Genomic DNA, 13589 nt, shown 5'->3' with positions numbered 1-13589 from the left:
AACTATTTATTAGTTTATGTCTCACCTATTTATTTACTTAGGTATGAAGTTGCCCCAGGCAATTTGAATTCTGATTTAAAATTCAGGTTTTGTTCACTTAATTCCCTTCTTTTTCTTAAGGGCAAAGAATATAAAGGCCTGGGAAATAGAAATTGGAATTGATTTTAATTGCCTGAATAAGTTTACTAGAAAAAAAGTTTTATCAAAGTGAAAATGAGGTCCAGATTATTTTTGTTCTTCCTCTGTATCTAATAGCAGGCAATTTTGGAGTATTCCATAAATCTCTTAAAAGTCTAAGTGAGAGTATCCATCACGAAGTGAGCCATGACTTAACAACTCTTTGTGACAATTGCCTTGGATAAAAATCTCTGTGATGAGAACTCACAATTCCAGGAATACATTTGGAGGTGGAATCAATTACATAGATGATTCCCAAAAGGATATGAAGCTATTTTAGAATATCTCAGAAACTCTGAAAGCCTCTTCCCAGCTTTGCCAAATCTCAGCGAGCCACTGCTGGGAGCAGTTGTGTTTTGTTCCTTTCAGGAGTTTTAGAATTACTACCCAGCTGAAGTTAGGCTGCTGTGGAGATTGGGAACAATAGCCTGTTAGAATAGCCTTTCTCTTTGGAGAGTGCCACTCTTTCTAGAAAAGATAAATTACGGCATTGCATGATTTGTAGTTCATACGGTAGCAGTCCCTACTACTACGTGGTTTAGAACCATGACACGTACAAATTTCTGGTATTTTACTTTGGTTCTAAATGCAAGGTGTGTGTGTGTGTGTGTGTGTGTGTGTGTGTGTGTGTGTGAGAGAGAGAGAGAGAGAGATATCATTTTGCCTGAAGAAGCTACATATGGGTGCTTTGGAGTCTAGGAACATTTTCCACTGAAAATGTACTCTGCTTAGCTGAGGGTCAGAGCCAAGTGGGGGTGAGTTCTGAAGGAACAAGGACAATGTGACCATACTCTCTTCCTCAGTTGGTGGGAGTGGACATGTTGGGTCTCTGTTTCACTAAGGGAGGAGAGCTTTTCTCTGCGTTTAAATATGCTACACGATACTGTGGAACCTGACTTAGGTCTGGGGACTTGGGTCTGGGAAAGAAGTATGTTTTGATTATTTATTATATAGTTTAGTGTAATCTGTATGATTCTTCTCTCTCTCACTTTTACTTTGTGAGACAAGTAGGAAAATGGAAAAGCAAAGAACTCAGGTGATCTGCAAATGAGAGTAAGAGAAAAACATCTCTAGGAAATCAAATAAGATCTGAAGATGTATGTTTAAGTTTTCAGAACTTCAAATACTAAAACCCAGGGATCAAGAATTCTCCACTTATAGAACGACTTTGAAATTTTATTTTTTCATTGCTGCCTGCCTTCACTTGATATGTTGTAAAATTTTATAGTTGTGTGAAGTTATTCAAAATCAAAACAAAATAAGTTAAGTAGAAATGATCTTAGCTATCATCCAGTCCATCTGTTGTATGCTGCTGATGAAGCCAGTAACTTGCTGCGAAAGTTCTTAGTCTCAGAACTTTCCATGCCCAGCTCTGGCTTTAATGCATAATACATACTGGCTGGCTAGTGGGCTGACTGGAGTAATACTTACTAAAAACCAACCAACCAACGAACCAAAAAACCTTGAAGCAAACCCTGTGGCCAGAGTACATTTGAAGAAAGTCTTGGTGGAAAGGTCGAGAAGTATGATGGAAAGTGTTTGAATGGCTCTTTGGGGATTTAAAAACTTTGCCATTCTTCCATGAGTTGTTAAATCCTAATGTCGACTATTCCAGAAACTTCTTATGTGTAAATGTTCTGTATGTATAAAAACTTTTGTTGTGTAAAATATCTTTTTGTGGCACATTCTCAAGCTGGTAGTATCTTTTACCATTACTTTGGGAGTACTGTTTAATTACTATTTGAGAATCAACAGAAGAATGAATGAATGAGATCATTATTGCCATTTACAGACTGTTCTCCATATGCCAAAAATTTTAAAAAAACATGGATTTTAAAGTTCCATCAAACAGTAGCTTAGCAAATCAGTGACATTTCAGTGGTTTATTTTAGCTTTCCACTTACTTGTATTAATGTCTTTCAATAGAATTTTAAACACTTTTTCTTATATTAGTTACATATCACATATATTTATATAATATATAGTCATATACTATATAATCATTATATAGTATATATTATTAAAGTGGTTTTCTATTCTGTGTATTATTCATTATTATTGAGGAATAATTGACATTAACATTATATTAGTTTCAGGTGTACCACATAATGATTGGGTATTTTTATATATTACACAGTGATCACCACAGTAAGTCTAATTGACATTCATCACCATACATAGTTACAAAATTTTTTTTCTTGTGATGAGAATTTTTTTTTTAAATTTTTTTTTCATCGTTTATTTATTTTTGGGACAGAGAGAGACAGAGCATGAACAGGGGAGGGGCAGAGAGAGAGGGAGACACAGAATCGGAAACAGGCTCCAGGCTCTGAGCCGTCAGCCCAGAGCCTGACGCGGGGCTCGAACTCACGGACCGCGAGATCGTGACCTGGCTGAAGTCCGAGGCTTAACCGACTGCGCCACCCAGGCGCCCCTCTTGTGATGAGAATTTTTAAGATCAACCCTTTTAGCGACTTTCAAATACGTAATACAGTATTATTAACTGTAGTCACCATGCTGTACATTACAACCCTGTGACCTACTTATTTTATAACTGCAAGTTCTACCCTTTGACCTCCTTCACTCATTTTGCTTCTCCCCATCCCCATGGATGTATCTATGAGCTGTATCTATGAGCTTGATGTTTTTTGTTTGTTTGGTTTTGTTTGTTTAATTTTTTAAAGTTTCTTTTTATTTATTTTGAGAGAAAGATAGCAAATTGAGGAGGGGCAGAGAGAGAGAGGGAGAGAGAATCCCAAACAGGCTCTATGTTGTCAGCACAGAACCCAACGTGGGGCTCGAACTCACAAACCGTGAGGTCATGACCTGAGCCAAAATCAAGAGTTGGGCACTTAGCCAACTGAGCCACCCAGCTGCCCCATGTTTGGTTGTTTCCTTGTTCAGATTCCACATATAAGTGAGATCATATGGTGTTTGTCTTTATTTGTTTCACTTAGCATAATTCCCTCAAGGTCCATTCGTGTTGTCACAAATGGCAAGATTTTTTTCTTTTTGTGGCTTAATAGTATATCATTGTATATTTTCTTTATTAATTTATCTACTGATGAACACTTAGGTTGTTTCCATATTTTTAGCTATTATAAATAATGAAAAAAAATTTTTTTAATGTTTATTTATTTTTGAGAGAGAGAGAGAGAGAGAAAGAGAGAGAGACACAGAGTGCGAGCAGGGCAGGGGCAGAGAGAGAAGGAGACAGCATGCTCCAGGCTCTGAGCTGCTGGTACAGAGCCCAATGCAGGGCTCGAACCGACGAAGTGTGAGATCATGACCTGAGCTGAAGTCGGATGCTCACCCGACTGAACCACCCACGCGCCCCTATTGTAAATAATTTTGACTATTTTTTTAAAATATAATTTATTGTCAAGTTGGCTAACATACAGTGTATACAGTGTGCTCTCAGTTTTGGGGGTAGATTCCTGTGATTCATCGCTTACATATAATACCCAGTGCTCATCTCAACAGGTGCCCTTCTCAGTGCCCATCACCCATTTTCCCTTCTCCCTTGCCCCCCCCCCCCACATCAACCCTCGGTTTGTTCTCTGTGTTTAACTGTGTCTTATAGTTTGTCTCCCTCCCTCTCTGTAACTATTTTTTTTTCCCCTTCCCTTCCCCCATGGTCTTCTGTTAAGTTTCTCAAGTTCTAAATATGAGTGAAAACATATGATATCTGTCTTTCTCTGACTTATTTCACTTAGCATAATATCCTCCAGTTCTATCCACATTGCTGCAAATGGCAGGATTTCATTCTTTCTCATTGCCAAGTAGTAAGTATTCCATTGTATATATAAACCACATCTTCTTTATCCATTGATCAGTTGATGGACATTTAGGCTCTTTCCATAATTTGGCTATTGTTGATAGTGCTGCTATAAACATTGGGATACATGTGCCCCTATGAATCAGCACTCCTGTATCCTTTGGATAAATTCCTAGTAGTGCTATTGCTGGGTCGTAGGGTAGTTCTATTTTTACCTTTTTGAGGAACCTCCATACTGTTTTCCAGAGCGGCTGCAAGAGTTTGCATCCCCACCAACAGTACAAGAGGGTTCCCGTTTCTCCACATCCTTGCCAGCATCTGTTGTTTCCTGAACTGTTCATTTCAGCCACTCTGACCGGTGTGAGGTGGTATCTCAGTGTAGTTTTGATTTTTATTTCTCTGGTGATGAATGATGTTGAGCATCTTTTCATGTGTCTGCTGGCCATCTGGATGTCTTCTTTGGAGAAGTGTCTATTCTGCCCATTTCTTCACTGGATTATTTGTTTTTTGGGTGTTGTGTTTGGTAAGTCCTTTGTAGATTTTGGATACTAACCCTTTATCTGCTATGTCATTTGCAGATATCTTTTCCCATTCTGTTGGTTGCCTTTAAGTTTTGTTGATTGTTTCCTTTGCAGTGCAGAAGCTTTTTATCTTGATGAGGTTCCAATAGTTCATTTTTGCTTTTAATTCCCTTGCCTTTTTATGAAGGAAATTGAAGAAGACACAAAGAAATGGAAAAACATTCCATGCTCATGGATTGGAAGAATAAATGTTGTGAAAATGTCAATACTGCCCAAAGCAGTCTACACATTCAATGCAATCCCAATCCAAATTGCACGAGCATTCTTCTCAAAGCTAGAACAAACAATCCTAAAATTTGTATGGAACCACAAAAGACCCCAAATAGCCAAAGTAATGTTGAAAAAGAAAACCAAAGCGGGAGGCATCACATCCCAGACTTTAGCTTCTACTACAAAGCTGTAATCATCAAGACAGTATGGTATTGGCACAAAACAGACACATAGACCAATGGAATAGAATAGAGACCCCAGAATTGGACCCACAAATGTATGGCCAACTAATCTTTGACAAAGCAAGAAAGAGTATCCAATGGAAAAAAGATAGTCTCTTTAGCAAATGGTGCTGAGAGAACTGGACAGCAACATGCAGAAGAATGAAATTAGATCACTTTCTTACGCCATATACAAAAATAAACTCAAAATGACTGAAAGACCTAAATTGTGAGACAGGAAACCATCAAAACCCTAGAGGAGAAAGTTTTGACTATTTAAAACATTGGGGTGAAGATATCTTTTTGAGTTAGTGTTTTCATTTTCTTCAGGTATGCCCAGAAGTGGAATTGCTAGATCATATGGTAGTTCGAGTTTTAATTTCTTGAGGAACCTCCATATTGTTTTCTATAACAATCGGTGATTTCCTAACAATGTAAAGTAATGTGTCTTATCACAAAGCTGAGAATTTTAATTTGAACCATTTTTTTTTTCTTTTTAAATGAATTGTGGCTATTTCCCATAGGGAGAGTTGGGTCTAGGGTCTGATCGTTTTGTTCACGTGGGGCTCTGGCAAATTTGTTTCTGTAACCAGGAATTTCCCATTCCCTGTCTGGCTTCATGTCTTGGGTGCTGGTTCTGGCTCCATGGACAAGACTCTGGAGTAGAGAGGGAGCCAGGCCTGCAGATGTGGTTCTTGTTTGGTGAAAGGCTGCCAAAGGTGAGTTCAACCCCGAAGATTCCTTTCTCATTTTCCTTGGGCACTTAAGATGACATGACTATTACTTGAGTTTCTAGAAGTCCTGCTCTCTGACATAAAAAGTGGCTTATCTGTGAGACCTTGTTTTTGAGACGTTCTGACTATTTAAAAAAGAATGTGAGTATTCTGAAGCATTGCAGGGCTAATTTGTTTTGCAGCTAATATCTTCAGGTTTAGAGGAAAGAATCCCAGTATCTTCTTCATTTCATCCCTTCCCTCCACAGATGTCAAGTGAGCACTTCTCACATAGCAGGCCCTATGTGGTGTGCTAGACAACATGAGCGTAGTTCCCTGCCCTCACAGGGCTTCCAGTGGAGGAGACAGGCACACACAGAAGTTAAATCTGTCAGATGGTGATAGGATCTATGAAGGAAGTTAAAACAGGGATGGGGGACAGGAAGTGTGCGAAGGGGTGAGGGATCCATATTAGGACCTAGGGTCCTGTGCTACTTATGGTGACTCTTGGGGCCCATAGGCATGAAATAGCACAGTCATTTATACCTTGTGGCTTATCGTGCTGTCATAGTCACTGCCAGCATGGTCACTGTCACAGCCAGAATGTATCTACCCACACCTATTAGCCAGGGTGTGTATAGAATGAGTCAGACAGCTGAGTGTCCTCCTGTGGACACATGCAGAGGAATTATTAATGACAAAACCATAAAATGACTGTATTCATTCAGCAAATGTTTACTGAATGATGTATATACAAGGCATTGAGGAGGGCAGTAAGACCCATCACCTGTACCTTTCCAGAAGAGCATATAATCTAGCATGATTGTGTGTGCTGGGTCATTTACACGTTGATGATGTAACATTTAAGGTGAACTGTGAAAGGTCCACAGCATGTGCTGGTTTGTCACTTTGCTGAGGCATGATTTTCCGTCAGGTCTTCCGGGAGGCGGGTGTGGTGTACCAGCCAGGAGTGTGTTAGGCGAGTGCACTGCGTCCACATTCCAGCAGAGTGTAGTTTCTACCCATTGATCAATGTGTAAAATGCCTCTGAAGTGAAATATGCTTTCTTCGTGAAGGATCGCTCTCAGAAGGAAGCCAGTTTCAGGTGCTGGTGTTCGACATGATGGTTCTTAGCCAGAAAATGGAATCATTTAGGGTCTCAAGGACCTACTTAGCATTTTCCAACCTTTCTGAGGAATTCACATGCTGCGCTTGTCATCTTGGAGAGGAACCCCGTATGAGCCTACTATTTGGGTGAATCCTGATAAGGGGCCTAATTGGAAGTGTGGACACGGGAGAGGTTATCTCCTTTGTCTGGAGGTGACTATCTTGGAGGAAGCTACTTCAGGAGCTGCTTCATCTGGGCCTTAATATCAGGTTCTTTCCTTTCCTTTAGAAAGGAAGGATCAGGCATCTTTATGTAAAAATCCCGGCCATTTATTATATAGATGGGATCAAAAGTTTACTGTGTAAAAATATGTTTACTACTGCATAGAAAGTATGTGTGTGTGTACACATATATAAAATACTATATAAAAACATATATATAATACTATATAGAAACATCCATGGTAAAATCTTGGATTGTGAGTAACTTGTTCTGTGAGTGTTCTGCAAGACAAGCAAACATTATATACAAGTGCTTTGGATTATAATGTTTCTGGAAGGCATTATGCTTACAAACCAAGGTTTTACTGTATATAATACACAGTAAAGAGAAAGCTTGGAAGAGGAAGGAAAAGCCACAAAATACAGTAGCAGAGGCTGTGGGCCACCCACCAGAATCCACGATTTCTTTCTCCCGAGTCCACAGTGAGAATACATCTTCCAGCCTCCCTGGCACTTGGGTGCAGCCATCTGACTGAATTCCAGCCAGTAGAACGACCATGATGCAGATGGCAGAGCCCATCAGCCTCAATCCCTGTTTCAGCGTGAGGAAGATGAACACCTCATCCTTCTCCATCATGGAAGCCAGATACAAAGTTCTGAGGTGTTAGCACCATTATACGTTTTTGGGTCTATTTCAGCAGGAAGTAGTCTTCCCTAACTAATCCCAGCACTCTGTGTGGTAAATGAGAGAGGCAAAGACTCCAGGTTCAGTGTCTAGATCTTGCTTCCCTGGGGATACTGGACCCAGTTGTTTCACGCAAATGGCAGAATCCGGGGCGCCTGGGTGGCTCAGTCGGTTAAGCGGCCGACTTCAGCTCAGGTCACGATCTCGCGGTCCGTGAGTTCGAGCCCCGCCTCGGGCTCTGGGCTGATGGCTCAGAGCCTGGAGCCTGCTTCCAATTCTGTGTCTCCCTCTCTCTCTGCCCCTCCCCCGTTCATGCTCTGTCTCTCTCTGTCTCAAAAATAAATAAAACGTTAAAAAAAAAAATGGCAGAATCCACACTCTTGGAGGAGGGTTGTTACTGTGCTTGTAGGTTCCTGCTGTGCATTTATTACTGCACCTGCTGCTCCTTGCTGTACCCACAACGGCTCAGGGCAGAGTCCAGGGAATGCTAGGTAATCCCTGATTTTTCTTCTTCTCAAATATTTTAGTGCCTGCCTTGTGCTAGGTGCTACTGGGGATACCCAGAAATGAAAGAAGCATGAACTGTAACCTCAGAGAGCTAACAAGTCTAGCTGCCCAGACTGTTTCAAACGGGGCTGTCAGCTGGAGGTAACAAAAAACCCAAGAGGAATTGTTTAAACAATAAGTGATTTTTTCAAGAGCTGAGAGGTACATAGACTTTAAGTGTTGTTTCTCTATGATTCTTTTTTTTTTTTTTTTTTTTTCTTAATTCAAGTTAGTTAGCATACAGTGTAGTATTGGTTTCAGGAGTAGAATTTAGTGATTCATCCCTTACATACAACACGCAGTGAATCCAATAGGATTGATCCCTGAAATTTACTTTAAGTAGTCAACCGCAAAAGTCCAGTGAACCATCCACCTAGAATTGCCTTCCTCTCTCCTCATGTCTTTAATTCTAATATGGAACAGTTAGCAGGTGTTGCAGATTGCCTAGAGCAAGTTACTGGATGCCTTTTTCCCCTTGAATTCCGTTGAGCTGGGCCCACAGTGGAAGAATCAAAGTAGTTACTTTGCTGAGTATTTCGAATGGTAGCCAGATGAGGAGATTAGTGTCTGTAACCCGAGAAAATCCTGTTCAACTGTATTTTAGTTTCAGCAGATTCAATAGCTCCCTTCATCTAGCCTAGCACTGCATTTCAAGCTGGAATTTGAAGATCAGCTGCTTTCTTCCTCTTTAGCTGATCATCAGTCTCCCTTTTCGATTTGCTCTGTTACTCTCTTTTGTCCTTGTTACTGTCTTCCTTCTGAGATGGTCTACTCCTTAGACGTAGGTACCACACTTCAGTTATCTTTGTATTCTTTTCCCTAGTCTCTTACCTAAGAGCTAGCACAGTGCTTTATATATTATGCATGTCTCAATAAGTGTTTAATTTATTTCATTGTTTTTATTAATGAATTAATTGATTAGTTAGATTTCTTGCATTGGAAGAACTTCTTGAACTAGCTTCGTGCTTGGTGAATAGCTCTTCCCATGGCTAACATCACTTCCTGATGCCATTGTATTGCTATCAATTCTTGTGATGTTTCATCTTGTTGAACTTAGTGACACTGGCCTGGCCTTAGCCAGTAACAGGACTCATCCAGCATGAGGTTTAAAAAAGGGAAAGTGGTGGCATGGTAAATGTTTACTGTGTGAGTATAGCAGGCTGTGTCTTGATCTGGTCCAAAAAGTACTTGTAGGGCTCATGTCTGGTGGATGACACTGAACCACATTCCTATGATTTCTTGGCAACAGAGTCATCTCATGTGATATGTACTCTATTGCTCAGTTTAATAAGACAATGACAGATTAATCTTGTTCTGCCTGGTAGCTAGGTTAGGTCTTATTTGACTCACTGTAGGTTCTAGAAATTCTTTGTAAAGAGACTCACACACATCCGTAGCTAGGCTTATTTCTCCTTATAAAATTACCACTGAAATCTTTCCCTCTGGGATTTGTCATCTTTCCCTCTGGGATTTGTCATATTCCATTGTAAAAGCACCTTTCTAAAAATTTTTTTTAATGTTTATTTTTGAGAGAGACAGAGTATGAGTGGGGGAGGGGCAGAGAGAGAGACAGAGACAGAGACAGAGTCCAAAGCTGAGCTGTCAGCACAGAGCCTGGCGCAGGGCTTGAACCCAGGAACTGAGATCATAACCTGAGCCTAAGCCGGACGCTCAACCAACTGAGAATGCCAGGTGCCCCTAGAGAATCCCGAGCAGGCTCCACACTGACAGTGCAGAGCCCGATGCGGGACTCAAACTCACGAACCATGAGATCGTAACCTGAGCCATAGTCGGATGCTTAACCAACTGAGCAACCCAGGAACCCCCAAAAGCACATGTTAATAGTTGCAATAGAACAGAAAGGTGACTTAACAGGATTCAGGACACTACAGGCCAGGAAAGAAGGTGCTTTACAGGAAGAGTGCTCCACTCTTCTTTGTGATTAGGGGCACATCTATTCCTTTGATCAGCAGGAATTATGGGATTATGTCGGTGTTTCCTTCATTTTTAGAGTTAACGCCTGGTCTTCCCCATCCCCACCACCTGAGAGGTGACTTTGAAAGAAGCCGGCTGGAGCTTTTCTCTGATCTTGCTCTTCTCACCTCTTTTGTCAGTTCATGAATCTTTTGTCAGAAGATCATCTCCACATCTCTGGTTATTTGGCTTTCACACTTAAGAATCTATGATATAAATATTTCCATGCTGACTTACTTGTTTTTTAAGTTTGATTGCCTTTGTGAAGACAGGGGAACTGTTGTTTGTTTAACAGGACTTAGAAAACTGGAAGAACTCAACTGTATAGAATTTCCTGTCATAAGTTAACCTTAAAAAGTTTTTAAGGATTTATGCTGGAAATGTGGAGCTTATTATCTTCTCCCAAAGTAATCTGTGATCATTAACAGTGAAGGAGTTAAATTTTCCTGCATCTCCATTCATTGGACTAAATTACATTATAGTGGCCTAAAAGTATTGGCCCAGTTTCATCTGCTTCCAGGAAATAGTTTTAGAGAATATCCTCACCAAGTATCGATAATTTGGGTTCCAAGAAAAGCAACTAGTTTGTAATCTGAATAGTTTAGTGGTCTCTGTAACCTTGACTGGTGTCGTGAGCCCACCTTTCATAGTGGCTTAAGTGATGTTGTTGCAAGTGGTAGCCTGGGAAAATAACTAGTAACTCTGTGTACATTTTAGACCCAAGACCTAGCAGAAGGTGCATCTTTGAAGAGGGCATAATGATGAATACATTCAAGAAGACATTTGATTGTGGTAGATAATGCTACTTTCTGCCTAAAGTATTGTCACTGTGGTGGAAAAATACCATAAATCATTATTCTAAAGGCCTACTTCCCTCACTTCTTGTCAACTGATGCAACATGTGCCACATTCAACATAAAATTATAAGGAGTGCCAAAAGGCAAGAAAAAGCACAGTCTGGAGAAACAAAGTAACAAGCAAAAACCAGAATCTGATATAACAGAGATGGTGTAATTATCAGGCAAGGAATTTAAAAGAAGTATGATATGTGAAGGGCTCTAATGGAAAAAGTTTAAAACCTGCAAGAACAGATGGGCAATGTTAACAGAGAGATTGGAACTCTACGAATCAAAAGGGAATGCTAGAAATCAAAAACATAGTAAGAGAAATGAAGGATGCCTTTGATGGACTCACGAATAGACTTGACACTGCCAAAGCAGGAATCCGTGCACTTGAAGCTCAATCAGTAGAAACTTGCCAAACTGAAATGCAAAGAGAAAAAATAATTAAACTAAACAGAGCATCCAAAGTCTGTGGGACAATATACAAAATTGTAGCATATGTGCAGTTGGAATGCCAGAAGGAGAAGAGAGAAGGGAAAAGAAATATTTGAAATAATAATGGTTGAAAACTCTGCAAAACCAATGACTGACACCAAACAATAGATCCAGGAGACTCAGTGATAAATACCTGAGGGTTTTTTTTTTTTTTCCCTGACACCAAATATGTGATTTTTTTTCACACCAATTCTCTAGTTCTCTGATAGCAACTGAATGTCCAACAATTCAGTTCAATTCTGACACCAGTTCCTGGAGTTAACTTAGACCCCACAGGTTAAGTGCTCAGTCCCACAAGACTGTCCCCACTTCAGATGGCAGCCACAAATAGGATGCTCAGGCTACCCACATTTCTGCCCAGCCAACTACAGATTTGGAGAGTCCCATGACCCCTCTCCCCTAGGTTGTTCACAGAACTCAGGAAAGTACTTTACTTACAATTACCACTTTATTATAAAGGATACAACTCAGGCTTGACAAGATCGAAGAGATGCACAGGGCAAGGTGTGCAGATGAGTCCAGGATACCTACCACAAAACTCGAATGCCCTCTCCAGGAGCACCACCCTCCCAGCACCTCCACCTGGTCACCAACCTGGAAGTTTTCTGAATCCCATTATTGAGGAGCTTTTATGGGGATTTCATTGCATAGGCATGATTGACTAAATCATTGGCCATTGGTGATTCACGTCAGCCTTTAACCCTTCTCATCCTTGGGGGTGAGGGAGTAGAGTGCTGAAAGTTCCAATCCTCTGATCATGCCTTGGTCTTTCTGGCAACCATCCCAAATCCTAAACCTTTGTAGGGGTCCACAGGAGTTACCTCATTACCATAAGCTCAAGTGGTGTTGAAAGAGGCTTGTTATGAATAACAAGACACTGCTATAACTCAGGAAATTCTCAGAGTTTTTGGAGTTCTGGGCTAGGAACCTGGGACAGAGACCAAATAAGTATTTCCCATTTACCACAGTACTCCGCCTACCATCCCAAACCACAATTGGGCCCATCTTACTCATAGTGCAGAAAAACAAAGAAAAAGAAAATCATGAGAGAAGTCAGAAGAGAAGAACACCTTACCTTTCAAGGAACAAGTAAAACAATTACAGTGGCTTGCTCATCAGGATCCATGCAGGCAAGATGAGAATGGCATGAAATCTTTAGTTTGTTGAGAGAAAAGAACTTTCTCATTATAACCAACAATATTTACTGAGTATCTGTGCTGTCATCTGGTATATAAAAAGACTAAAACACAAATGCTGCCCTGAAGGAGCTCACAAGTGGGCTAAGAGAGAAGCAAATGGGATGTACAAGATAGGGTATTTAGTGGGTAAGAATAAGACGTTATAGCAATCCAAAGGGATTAGATAGGTGAGGTGGGGTGTTCCAAGGAGGTGACATTTTAGATTCCAGAATGCCTCCTTTCTCCACGTCCTACCATTTACCCAACAGGACTCCAGATTGTAGCCGAAAGACACACATAGACACTGTCCTAGGAGCAGGACCTGGGAGAGCCCAAAGGCAAGAAGGGAGGCAAAAGCAGCACACTAGAGGAATCTGTAGCCTCTGGTACAGCTGGCACAGCTACAGCAAATCGTAAACAGAGCCCAACTCCCCACAGAGAGAATACCATTCTGTGAATGGATCTGCGAAGAGAACGGTGACTTAGGTTCTAGGACAAACATGCTACTGTGTTAGCTTGTTTTAGGCACAAGTTACAAATGTTTCTCTGCTTATTAATCTCTGAAGACATCACCATACAAGCCTGATATAATTTCTTTAAAGTTTTGTTGAATATACTTATTAAAAAAAAATTTTTTTTTTGGAACTCAGGATGGGTTAGGCCCTGGCGGTTTATGGTCCGTGATTTGGTAGCTATCAGGGAAGGATGTGAAGCTCTTTTTCTGTCTTGTAACAACAGACTACTTGAACGTCTCTCTCAGCATCTGCCTTTAATGATTAGATTCTTCTCAGCAAGGACTTAAGTGATTAATGGACTGGGTAGAATGTAAGGAGACTTAAGGTCCCTGCCTTAAAATAAGT

General features: G+C 40.6%; 1 protein-coding gene across 3 annotated transcripts in view; it reads left to right on the top strand.

The window, feature by feature from the left end:
- STXBP6 (syntaxin binding protein 6) overlaps positions 1-13589 on the top strand; it is a 254021-nt gene that overhangs the window by 38960 nt on the left and 201472 nt on the right. The window lies entirely within an intron of this gene.

This window comes from Leopardus geoffroyi, chromosome B3 (genome assembly GCF_018350155.1).
Source record: "Leopardus geoffroyi isolate Oge1 chromosome B3, O.geoffroyi_Oge1_pat1.0, whole genome shotgun sequence".
NCBI classification, from domain to species: domain Eukaryota; kingdom Metazoa; phylum Chordata; class Mammalia; order Carnivora; family Felidae; genus Leopardus; species Leopardus geoffroyi.
The sequence above is the reverse complement of the archived record's forward strand: the minus strand, read 5'-3'. Positions and strand labels throughout refer to the sequence as shown.